Source organism: Botryllus schlosseri, chromosome 13, assembly GCF_051294905.1.
Source record: "Botryllus schlosseri isolate E-star chromosome 13, Bs_hap1, whole genome shotgun sequence".
Classification (NCBI taxonomy): domain Eukaryota; kingdom Metazoa; phylum Chordata; class Ascidiacea; order Stolidobranchia; family Styelidae; genus Botryllus; species Botryllus schlosseri.
Genome location: NC_137248.1, coordinates 23,763,557 through 23,776,195, shown reverse-complemented (window position 1 = coordinate 23,776,195; position 12,639 = coordinate 23,763,557). Strand labels below are relative to the sequence as shown.

The 12,639-nt window shown below is 39.4% G+C and overlaps 1 long non-coding RNA gene across 1 annotated transcript; it reads right to left on the bottom strand.

Moving 5' to 3' along the window:
• Nucleotides 1-7,190: 7,190 nt before the first annotated feature.
• On the bottom strand, nucleotides 7,191-10,823 carry LOC145453785 (uncharacterized). Its single transcript, XR_013919909.1, has 3 exons — nucleotides 10,414-10,823; nucleotides 10,023-10,173; nucleotides 7,191-8,465 (listed from the first exon to the last, which is right to left on the bottom strand). It is a non-coding gene; the product is annotated as an uncharacterized LOC145453785 (long non-coding RNA).
• Between the last annotated feature and the right edge of the window lie 1,816 nt (nucleotides 10,824-12,639).

The window sequence follows — 12,639 nt, the reverse complement described above, 5'->3', positions numbered from 1 at the left end:
ACTCGAAAAAATCGTATTTTACTACTCGACTCGAATCATTAAAATTAATACTCGATTCAGATTCGAGTACTCGAATCATTGTGCCCAGCCCTAGACATGACCAAAGCTGTTCCATTGGTGGGAAAACTCCATTCCGAATATTGTAAACTTGGTGTTGACGGATTTTATCAACATTAATCTAATATCCTGCCATCAAGCTTACAAGTTTCTGGGTTTGCCGCAATTGCCAGCTTCTTACTTTTACATTACTTTTGAAGATTTTTGGTTCTCTCGTCTGCGGTAAAGAGCAGCATCCAATCACAGAGATTGGAGGAGTCATCAGCAAGGAATCTGGTAAGTAAATAGCCTATATACTTTGCCTTTCCATGGAAAACTTTGACATACTTGAATATATTGGTGGAGTGCTTTTGGAAGCCATTTCTAAGCAAGCCAACGAAGCAATTGCCACATGCGTAACAACTGCAGCGCCATCGGGAAACCTCATTAAAGTGATGCAGAAATGGCATGGTTCTCCGCTCTTATGTTATCCACAGTAAAGAAATGGCAAAACCCCGGAAAAAGATAATTTTTTCAGGGTACTTGAGGCAATTCAATGCGATCCATTCAATAACAAATTGATTCATACTGTATCCCTTCAATCTGTTTCAGACCTAAATGAGGTTGAGGATGTCATGGACAAGGCAACGAAACACTTGAATAACATCTGTTCTCACAATTTTCCAAATGTTTGCGAGATAGCTTGAAAAAAAAATGAACATTATGCTCTTTGAAAGTCTTTGCTTTTTTGTTATTGCTGAAATTGTATTAGCCATGGTATTTCTTTACCAATCTGACAATTGCTACTGCTATCACTGTGGGGTTTACTATAATGTAAAGCAGGGGTTTCAAAGATACGGGCCGCATCCAGCCCGCCAGACGATTTCATCCGGCCCGCGAAGCAATTCCGAGTAGATTGAAATATTCTTATATTTTCCAGCATATCTGTTACAAATGTTGAGATTTTTGGCAGGAAATACTCATGTTCATAGGTCCCATTATAACCACCGACTATGTGGTTCCACTCTAGTTACCACCAGTAACAAGTCGGTGAAATTTACATCCAATTTCAGGAAGGCCAAAAGTGAACACTATATTCAGAGTTTTATACAAATATGGACCAAGAATATGCTCAACCTAGCAATTCGGCTTTTGAATGGTGTTATGGAATCAGTATCTTTCAGAGACCTAACACAAGATGTTCTGGAAGCAGCATTTGGATCTTTGATATCTTCAGTTGACAGTCATTAATATTATTCACGAATGTTAACCTGAATTAATGATTGCCTTTTTAACTGCGGTTTTCGATGAGATACAGCAGGAATCCAGATATTAGCCAAGTCAGTTACTCAGTAAATGCCTTATACCAGCGTAAGGCTATAAAGAGAGGGAAGAGTGCCGATACAGCATATGCCTATGGTGATCAAAAGTCTGCTAGGAACCCATGACCAAGAAAAGATGCAGCAAATGAAGCTAATGTAGTTTCTGGTAGTGTTAGTATGGTCGTTTTTTCTCTCTGTGGAAAATGCTGCCTATCCACATTGAGATTCCCTACCTAAAAAAGGAAACCTATGCGTTGGTCGAAACCTTGACGTGGTGCATTGGCTTTCTACTAATGTCGACCAGAAGAGGTTTTCCAAGCGAATTCCAGGTTATTCTTGTATCTTTGGTAATGCCAACGAGTTCCATTCAAGTGCGATTTTGCATACTTCCAAGGAGTAAGCTCTGACTATTGTGAATCGAGATCAAGCAGAACATTAACATTACACTAGGCTCTGGTTCTAGTCATCCTCAAGTCTCTGCGGTTATCGAACAGGCATACAAGACTATTGCGATGTTATTTGTTATATTCATACTTGAATGTCTGCACTTAATATGAGACATATTTTCAATCAAAGATACTGTGAACTGCATATCGATATAGTTCAAGATCTTTCCTCTTGTTCACTTTGTAGTATTCTTCGGTCGTCCTTTCCATGAATTCATCTCACACTAGCCAATGCACACGAACCAGATATTCTATATACCTTCTGTCATTATATTTATATACGTAGCAAACTCTGTAAAGGATCAAAGCCAGAATATCACATAAATCTCGTGAGAAATGTAACATAGGTTACAAGGTAATATTCACTAGTCATAACGACTCACCATCGCTACCTAAATGTTGAACTGTCCAACTAAATCCGACGCAACTTCAAGAAATACACGACGAATCGCCTTGAACGCCATGAAACAAGCACTGAGCGAGAGTGTTTTGGGTGCAGCCATCTGACCGTGACCATTCTGCCGGCTAACAATGGGAGAACAATCGAGTCGTCACTCCAGTCATACTCTATAGTGGCACTTCTTCGTTATTCCCCACACATCGAAAAAATGATCCCCATGACACCAATTAATGTTTCCCCATGAACATAAACAGAAAAATTTATAAACGTCAAAATGAATTGTTGTTTTTTTGCGTTGGGGTGGGATAGATGGATATTAGGGATGGGGGATATTAGGATGGGTTAGGGTAAGGATATTCTAAGATTAGGGTTGGGGATATTAGGGTCGGGAGATATTAGGGTGGGTTGGGGTTAGGTTAGGATATCCTAAGATTAGGTTTGGGGATATTAGGGTCGCGAGATATTACAGATGGGGAGGGGATATTGGAGTGGCTTGGGATATCCTAAGATTAGGGTCGGCAGATATCAGGGATGGGAAGGGGATATTAGGGTGGGTTAGGATTTCCTAAGATTAGGGTTGGGGATATTAAGAATGGGGGAGGAGATATTAGGGTTAGGATATCCTAAGATTAGGGTTGGGGGTGAAGATTTCAATATTCCAAACCCTAATCTTGGAATACCCTGACCAATGTTCCCTCTAATTTTTCACGAGTCTGCGTAAACACGCCAACTCACTGCGCAGGCCCTTGGACAACAGTGCGCAACCAGGCCCCACATAGGGTGATAAAACTAACTTCTGGGGGGCTTCGCCCACCCAGACCCCCAAGCTCTACGCTTTTATCCGGTACTTATCAACTACATTGGGTGCCCGTCTAGTGACTGCGTGCTTTAAACGCGCGTAGCGCGAAAAATTTATATAACTCATGATTGAATCGGTCAATGTGATCGGGAATTGCATATATATTGCTATCAATTTTTATCCTCTCTCTGCTCACATAATCAGATTTACCGGTAGAGCTCATCGAGTGAGGTGTGTTGGAATCAGACATGGGGTGATTACTTCATGAATGTAATCGGTTGCGATTACGATTACTTCTAAATGACGCGATTGCGATTACGATTACAGCAAAATCAGCAACTAGTCGATTACGATTACATTGGAAAAGTAATCACGATTACATTCATTTTGCATCTTAGAAGTTATGTCGGAATACAATATATAGATTGCGCTAAAAAGGCCTATTGAGATAACAAACCTGCTTTAAAAAAAGATGCGTCATTTGCCTGTAACGTCATAATGTATCGATTGCCCATTTTTATAGAGGTCGATTTATCGCACCCAGCGATTTGCATTCTTGCCAGACACAAAACCGCCGCCCTCCATATTTTCCAACAGAGTGGGGAGCGAGATCGAAGGGAACTCAAAAGTATTTCGTGAAGCAACATCAATTATAGCGTCCTTTCGAGAGATTTATTGATATTGAAAATTCTGGATAGCTTGATTTTGAAATGCATACGTCTCCCCCTAAAAGAGCATACATAATTTATAGTAGGGTTGCATTTAAAACAAATGATTGTTTTTAAACACTTTGCTTAGAACATGTTTTAAAGGGTGTTTTAAAAACAAAGGCTTTAAAAAAACTTAATTGTGTTTTTCAAGTAGGTACACTATATCATAATTGTGTTAACACTTTCCAAAAAACATGTTGTATGAGCCTACGGACAATTACCACCCGATTTGGCCGACGTACATCGATATTTGGGACCATTGGAATCCTCAAAATAGTCTGTTCAACAGTTATAGTCCGGATATTACGTCAAAAGAGCTGTATTTACCCTACATTTTCAATTGTAAATCTCAATCCACTAGGACGTCACAATTCTTCAATTCATTCGTGACGTCGTGGTTTAAAAAAAAACATTTTTTTAAACAAGGGCCTTGTTTTAAACATGTCTGTTTCAAATTTATTTTTGTTTTAAATGCAACCCTAATTTATAGTAATAGGGATTTAGGTACCAGTCAATACCGTGCCACGACACACCAAAAGACATACGCAGTTTCGACCAACATGCGACTTCACGAAGTGTGCTACTAAAGAAAGACCTCGGCCGAAACTTTGGCTATGTGTCCATTGTCAATAGCCACGCTGGGTGGACGTGACTAATAGTCCGGTTCTTCCAATCTGAGCCCATAATGCAAATGCCACCGGGGCACCCACAGAGTATTAAATACATGACAATTTGTGTGTGCGTCTCATCATAGGTTTTGCGCCACTTCGATATCTTTTGATTATATAACAGACCAGAGGTCGCGAATTAACAACATAAACTAAAGTAATTATAACAAGATATCGGACGCTATAATTATGAATTACGTGCTGCCAGCTCTACAGGTAGGCCTAAATCTGACCATCGGGGCTGAGAGAGGATTAAAAATTAATAGTAATATAATGCAATTACCAATAATATTGACGAAATTCAGTCTTCAACTTGAAAATAACACCCTATCGGGCCAAGGACCAACGTTTTGACTGGGGGACGAATTGCTGTTTAGGTCCAGATTCTAGCTACAACCCACACTAACATGGCATAGAAGCTCATGGCCATGGCGGCAGCTCCCAATGTTGAGTAAATAATTGTGAAATAACGATTGACGCCCGTTTCAAGTTGAGTCATGTGTAGGCTTACCATACGTCCCGCTTTTTGACGTCTTGTCCCGGCGTCCCGACCGGTCAGCCAAACGTCCCGCTTTTTAAGGCCGGCGGGTATTTCGGAGTGAAAAACGGTGATTTGAGCTCTGAGCGGAAAGATGACCTTTCTTTTTTCTTTTTTTAGTCAACCACCTAGCAATGCGGAGAGAAAAACGGTATTTTTGAGCTCTGAGCGGTGAGAAGACCTTTTTTTTTTTAGTCAACCGATCAGAAAGTGGGATAAATTCACCGGTTTTTGATAATTCTTCTCCGGTTTTGCAAGCCTAGGAAAAGTGTCCCCCTTTTAGATTTCCAAAATATGGTAAGCCTAGTCATGTGAGAATAAGATGAAGCCGGGGCCCGATGAAGCGAACATAAAATTCTGCCTTCAACTTCATACAGATAATGTACTGCAAGCAGCCATCTATCACCAGCTGTTGATTTTTACTGCTTCGTTGCGGACCAAAAACCAAAATTTCAAATCTTTGTCCGGTGTACGTACGTACTACATAGGCTTATACTGATCACCAAGAAGCAGCGGTCAAAATGCGTTTAACGAAGCATAGCCAAACATCAATACTTAAGTTATTTAAACTAAGCAGTATGGACATTAATTATCCTGCTACTAGGGAGTGGCGTGTGGAACGTGTTGATAACCTGATATACAGCACGGCCAGACTTGGACAACTAGATAATTCTAGTTGTCTAATTTCACTAAATTAGAGCGAAATGTCAGTAATCTAATTCTAATCTAATTTGTGAAATATTTCCATGTGCTAATTCTAATTCTAATCTAATTTGTGAAATGTTCTATGCTCCAATTCTAATCTAATTTGTGAATTGTCCTTATGCACGAATTTTAATTCTAATCTAATTCATTGTTTTCCTCTTTGTCCGAGTCATATTCCAGTGACTTAACAAGAATACCCTCGCGCAGGGAAGTTCAGTGCAAAGCCGCCATCGCCTTACATACACCGAGCAGTCATAGTAGTTATTATGGCGACTAATAGCCTGCTAGAGTAGCTTGTAGTCTGCAAACAACATTCTAGTTTTTAAAACTTTACGTTAGTACAACGCCGTTCTTACTAACGTGGGCAATGTCCATGATTACCACAAAAGAAGTAATATTTTTATTAAAGTAGTACAAATACAACAAAAAATATCATGATCATAAACGTCATTTTATTTTGAACGATTGTGAGCTGCGTACGATACCCGACATCGACAACGCTTTCCAACGACTAGTGAATCGATATTGGGGCTAGCCAGACATGTCACTATATCTGAAAGACTATCTCATCCTAAAGATTGATCTTGTGGGGACGTCCTATACATCGTTTTCTAAGCGTCTCTGTCTTGGCGATGTCTGGGCCATTGCATGTGAAGGCAATATGCTTATTGACATCACTCGTCTCTCCATGGAATGCTGTTGCCATCGCCGAAGCCGTTTCAGATAGTGTCGAATAGTGTTGTTGGGCACAGGCGAATTGCTTATTTTGAAACAACAACAATAATAATAATTTGAAACTGAAATCAATTTTAGCAATTCGAAATGCTTTATTTCGCATATTCCCAAAATCTTAAATCAGATCGACGACCGCGATTGCGGTGACCCCAGGTATAGTAGAAAGCGAGTCAAGCTTGGTGTACAGAAGTTACCCATTCTCATGGTTATGGGAATGTACTGTTGTTTTTGTTGTTGTTGTTGTTGTTGTTTATTAAACAAAAATATGTGGCGCTGATCGCCTGACGACCTTTTGTGCCACGCACTGTGATTTGATGTGAACTGATTTTGCTGTATTCATTTCCCATTCACAATTTCATTCAATTTCCAAGATTTTGCGAAAGTCAGTAGCTCTAATTCTAATCTAATTTGGAAAATGCTTTGTAGCTCTAATTCTAATTCTAATCTAATTTGAAAAAACTGTGTAGCTCTAATTCTAATTCTAATCTAATTTGGAAAAACTGTGTAGCTCTAAATCTAATTCTAATCTAATTTGGAAAAATCTGTGGAGCTCTACCCAGTAAACACAGTACAGACCAAAGATGTAGAAAGCCAAGCCCGATATAGTAGATATTAGATCTCGGCAGGTCGTAGAAAGGGGGATTTTGTGTCGACTCAATTCAATGTCTTTTCCATGTCCTTCAATAATGTACATATTATGCAGATGCTACAGCCTTTAAACATGGTGAGTAGAATGTAGATCCTACATTAAAAGAATATCCTGATATAATAACCTGTTTTCTACCACTGGGCATAACCTGATCACGGCTGCGTACACACACACACACCACATTATCTACTACATATTAATCACATTTGCGGTAATTTAATTCAAAACGAATTGGCAAGTAAATAATGCCGGTGTAAAAAATGAAACGAACGAAATTACTTGTAGGGCCAAGTAGCAATGAATGAAACTATGAGAACAGTCAGTGATCAGAAGGTTTCATCGTCTGATGATGATAATCCATCTGGCGTTTTCTTTTCAACACCCTGTAGAAATAAAATGAAAATGACGATTATTAGCTTAGACATTCGTACTGCGAAAATGGCAGAGGCAGCGAGTAACGAATGACTCCTACATTTTTTTTCACCCATACTTACTAAAATGGATTTGATTCTGGACTATTTCCACTCAAGTTTTCAAGTTTTTATTATTATATTTTTTATTATTATACGACTAGAGAACTGACTTCAATCGCCACTTCTACTTGATTATCAAGATCAACGATGACTACTTCAGCAATCTTTGAAAACAACCACTAACACAAAAAGAATTCTTGACTAAAATTTCTTCACATTCTGTCAAAAATGATCAATTCAGCAATCCAAATGAATCAGTTATTTGGCAGCTAGTTGGAGAGATACATACTCAAGTCTAGAAAGTGGAATGATACTCTGCCTGGAAAGCTGAAGACCTAACAATATTGTGTACAGAGAACAAAACATTTGAGTGGCGGCACTGGTATAGACATTAACAAATTATTAGAATTGACAGCAAGATAACCAGCAAGACATTAAAATGAGAATTAGTGCAGTTTCTTAGGCTGTAGTGATACTCAGCCAGTAATTGACCTAGCAGAGAGCAAAACGTTGTAAAAAAAGCGAGCGAATCCTCCGACAAATGTTACGATAAAACATTAGAATCGACAGTCTTACTAGAAGCAGAATAACAATCATGAGGGGTTAGAGAACAGAAGCCCGGGAAGTGAACATCAGAAATTACTGCATACTGGCTGAACAAATCCATGACCACTAACAAATGGTCTTTTAATAGTCAATATTGATACCAAATGACACCACCCCTATTTCATTGCAACATTTAGCAAATACAGCGCTGGAGTCAACCTTATAAAGCGCTAACCAAACGCCCAGCAGTTTTCCCACCTACTACTTCGCGCTTCGCGGATGGACATACGCATTAAAGCGAATGGACGCGACTTGTCACACTCTTGCTATTTCTGCTCCCTTTTTCTCTTCCTTCCTCTTGAGGAGAGAAACAGTCGGCCGCGTTTACGGATCGTGAATTCCCGGCTTAAGGGTGATTCTTCCTCCAATGGTCAGCACCTTGAAAATTGAGAACACTGTTGTTGCAAAATGCATGATCATTCTAATTATTCCAGTTATGGCCGTGAATCGTTACAAGTGCTGTAACCATAAGAATTATTACTATACTTCAACTACAAATACAATATATTGTATAAAATAATTACTAATTCTTTTACGTTGATCGAGTCCCAAATGAATGAAATATGTCAAAGAATTTGCTAATTTTTTTTGTATAATTTGACAGATTCCGAAATCTTCTCAAAGTGCACCTTTCAAAAATTTGATATCAAGACTCCCAACATTTTACAATTCGAAGTTGGATGGCTTAACCAATACAAGCGAACAGTTTGTATCGCAATTGACAATTATGTAGAGAACGCTGCGAGACATGTGAGTAGGCCTACCCTAAAACGTTTCTGACATGGACATTAGGGCTCTTAAAAAATGACTTTTTTTCTCAAATCGTTCTGGCTACTTGATAAAATTGTTAGGTTACCTAATTCAAGCCTACACACCAAATTTGGATCAATTCCAACCAGTAGCCGCATTGCTACAGGAAAAGAAAGTTTCTATTTATTATATAAAAATAAATAGAGAAAATTTGAAAATTTTCTGTTCACCCCATGAAAGTGTTAGGTTATGTATAGAAACGATGTTCATCAAATTTGGTTCGATTCAAACAAGTGGAAGCGGAGTTATTGCCATCGAAAAATTCGGATTTTAATAAAATAGTATTTACGGTGTGCACCACTATAATAAATAATTGAAGAATTGTGTCACGCTGTCATACTGTTTTACGCAACCGTTGTTATGCACTGCATTGTTGCTGTGTTCTGGCTCCATTGATGTTATTTCTAAATTCGACATCAATAATGCGTCATAATTTTCCATCTGGTTTTGAATTCAACTCTGTTTTGCTTCCTTTATCGTGCCGGTAGCTTTTTAATAGGCACGCGAAAAGTTCTTCAGGTTTCAATAACGTTTATCATGAAGGTACTTTTGAAAGCAGTATTAAAATTTTGTACCACCAACCAGTTATTTAATTACTATTTATCTTCAAAGTAAATGCTCATTGCATGAAGCAGGGTTGTAAGACTCGAGTCAGGATTTTCTGTTGACACGACTTGACTCAGGTCATCTTCTCAAAGTACTGAAATGACTCGACTCATTGCGCATGACTTGAGACTCAGACGGCCAAGACCGACATTTCGTGATTATTTCAAAGAATAGTACAGCAAGTCGCTATTGGGATTTCGTCTATTGATACTGGTATAAGAAAATGCGGCCAGAAACTGCTAAAAGTAAGGAAAATTCGTATATTATAAATGCGACCCACTCGATATCACAAAAAATATATAAAAAGTTGGTTTAACAAGACTTAAATTGGAAACTGAGCAGCTAACACAATGACTCTGGCTCGAGTCATAATACCATAACTCGGGACTCGGCCCTCTGCTCGCTGACTTGGACTCGGACTTGGTTACAACCCTGGCATGAAGCCTCAATAGTTACATGAGTGGGGTGACTAGACAAAGAACACAGTGACATTTGCAGCATACCATGAATGTCTCTTACTATATGTGATCTTGTTCAAATGGAGGTTGATGAAAGCGTATTTCCCATTCTTTCCGACTCTGCTATAATTTCACCAGACTGGCAACCTTCTTCATGATGCTTTTTGCTGACTGACCAATATTGTCGCCGCCAACGGTACGAGTGCAAATGTCTGATATGTCAATATAGGAACAGAATTGGTTGACTGTTCATGACCGTCCACGTTCAGAGTTGCATCTCAAAGATGCTAAAATAAGCCTAAATATAATCCAAGCAATACGATCGTCCACTTTGACTAACTGAATTTCTAAAAATAATAAACATAACACCTTGATAGCTTCCACATCTTACGTTTATATATACCGTCTGCTATCGGCAAGCATTTGAAAATAACAATACAGATTCAACATACCACATCTCTTGCAAAGGCTTTTGCTTTCATTCAATATGTCATCTAACTTCTTTAAATCCTCCTTTGTGGTGAGTGGCTTCGTTTTATCATATACAATCTATGGCGGAATAAAAGTTTCGGATAAGTTCTAAAACGAACACAATTTTCCACACAAAAGTCAATTGCCACACGAAATGCCAAATGCTACGGTCCCATTTTACAAGGTATGGCGAGGTAACGTAGTGGTACCCTCCATTATAGCTAAACACCAATGAATTGCGGGTTCGAGCCTGACACGTCGACTCCATAATTCCTACCGAAGTGTTGACCGTTTATCTAGGCTCCTCCTCGCCATCTGATCCGCATAGCCATGTCTTAAAAAGCCTAGGAGTGGGCCGTGCTATAAGTGGGCAGATGGTTGCCGATGAACTCGGCACTTGGTGAATTCGGCCCTTGGGAAATTTTGTAATGAAGTGTATTAGCAGCTATTAATATGAATTATTAAACTAAAAATAGTATTATCAAGTGATTCGTCAATCTTGTAAGGAGGTCAGGGCATCCGTAGATCACGCAGTCACGGCGTGATTAGATCACGGATTGCGTAGCCGCGGGAAATAACGCAGCGCTCATATACCGACCACGCGCGGTCTGCTTGGAATCGATGGCGTGAGTGACGGGCCTGTGTCGTGTAAGTTTTGAGAAGATGGATCTTGGCGTTGTATGTGAGATCGAAACTGTGGAAGATCAAGCGGCGCTTCTTCGTTTATCGATCACGACAAGCCAGTGTTCCTCATCAACAAATGTTTCGCATGATCACGTCAAAATAAATTATTTTTTGCCTTTGGAGAGACGATTCCACTCTGGGGTTAGGGTGTCTCGATAACAGGGTTGAAGGATCCCAAGATTACGAGATCTACCGCGAGCCACGACACGTTTAAATTTCCTTTTTGATACTGTTCATTCATATTAAATGCATTTCTAATGCGAAGGTGTTCTAGTGCCAATTCCTCCAAGGGCCGAGTTCACCAAGTGAAGAGCGTCGCGTTATTTCCCGCGATTACGCAATCTGTGATCTAATCACGCCGTGACTGTGTGATCTACGCATGCCCTGACCCCCGTACAGCATTGACAGCCACTCAAAGTGCCAAGTTCACCGGCAAACATTCCAGTAACCAATCATGGTGACCGGTACCGCTACGAGATCTACCACGGCCGAATTCACCAAGTGCCGAGTTTGTGCGGCCGAATTCACTAAGTGCCGAGTTCACTGGCAATCGGGCAGATACGGAATGATAATAATAAGAACCGGCCTGGTGTAAAATGAACAGTGTAGTCGAACCACCACCATGAACACCACAAACAAACAAAGAAACATCTAACATGGAAAAGAAATTACCTTTACAGCCTTTGACAAACACAGTTACCATTGAAATCAGCAATTTAGGTGTTATTCGAAAGCAGAATAACAGCTGTTTTAGCGGACATATCAAATCAAATGTTGGAAAGTTCATGTAAATTAGCCCGAAATATTATCTTACTGTGACCATATTCTATCAATATGGTCTGGCTAGCCAAATTCTCTGGGCCAACATAAACAAGCTGCGTTTGGTTTCAACGATTAATAATCTTGTCACTGGATTCGAGGTATAATTGCACTCAAATATCAAATTTTGCTCCATTAATCAACATCAAGTTGAAAATGTCCATTCTTGCACCAACTTTTATGAAATCACGAATCAGTGTTCTACAGGTATGTATCTATATGACTTATATACCTAGAAAATTCAAGCATAAATATTATGATATACCGTAGGTATAGGTACTGGTAATTCAGATGTTTGAAGCGACTTGGACAACTAGATAATTATAGTGGTCTAATTTCACTAAATTAGAGCCAAATGCCAGCAATATAATTGTAATCTAATTCGGAAAAAACGGTTTAGCTCTAATTCTAGCCTGGAAAAGCTGAAACTTTTCTATAGTTGTCTACATCTGCTTGCAGAAAGTCAAACAGCTCTAGGCGTCATATACTACGGGAAATTCGAAATACCCCATAAGCTATATGCTACTGCGTATATACCTTTAACCCGCTACCTCTGTCAGTCACAATTCCTATATCTTTACGGCATTTACCATACAGAAAGAGCGAACTATGCCTGGCTGCGACCTATTGCGCGGCAAATCTTTGTCCGGCGCGATGACGTAAAATTTGAATCGCCGAAATATTCTAGAAGTCACGCATCGATA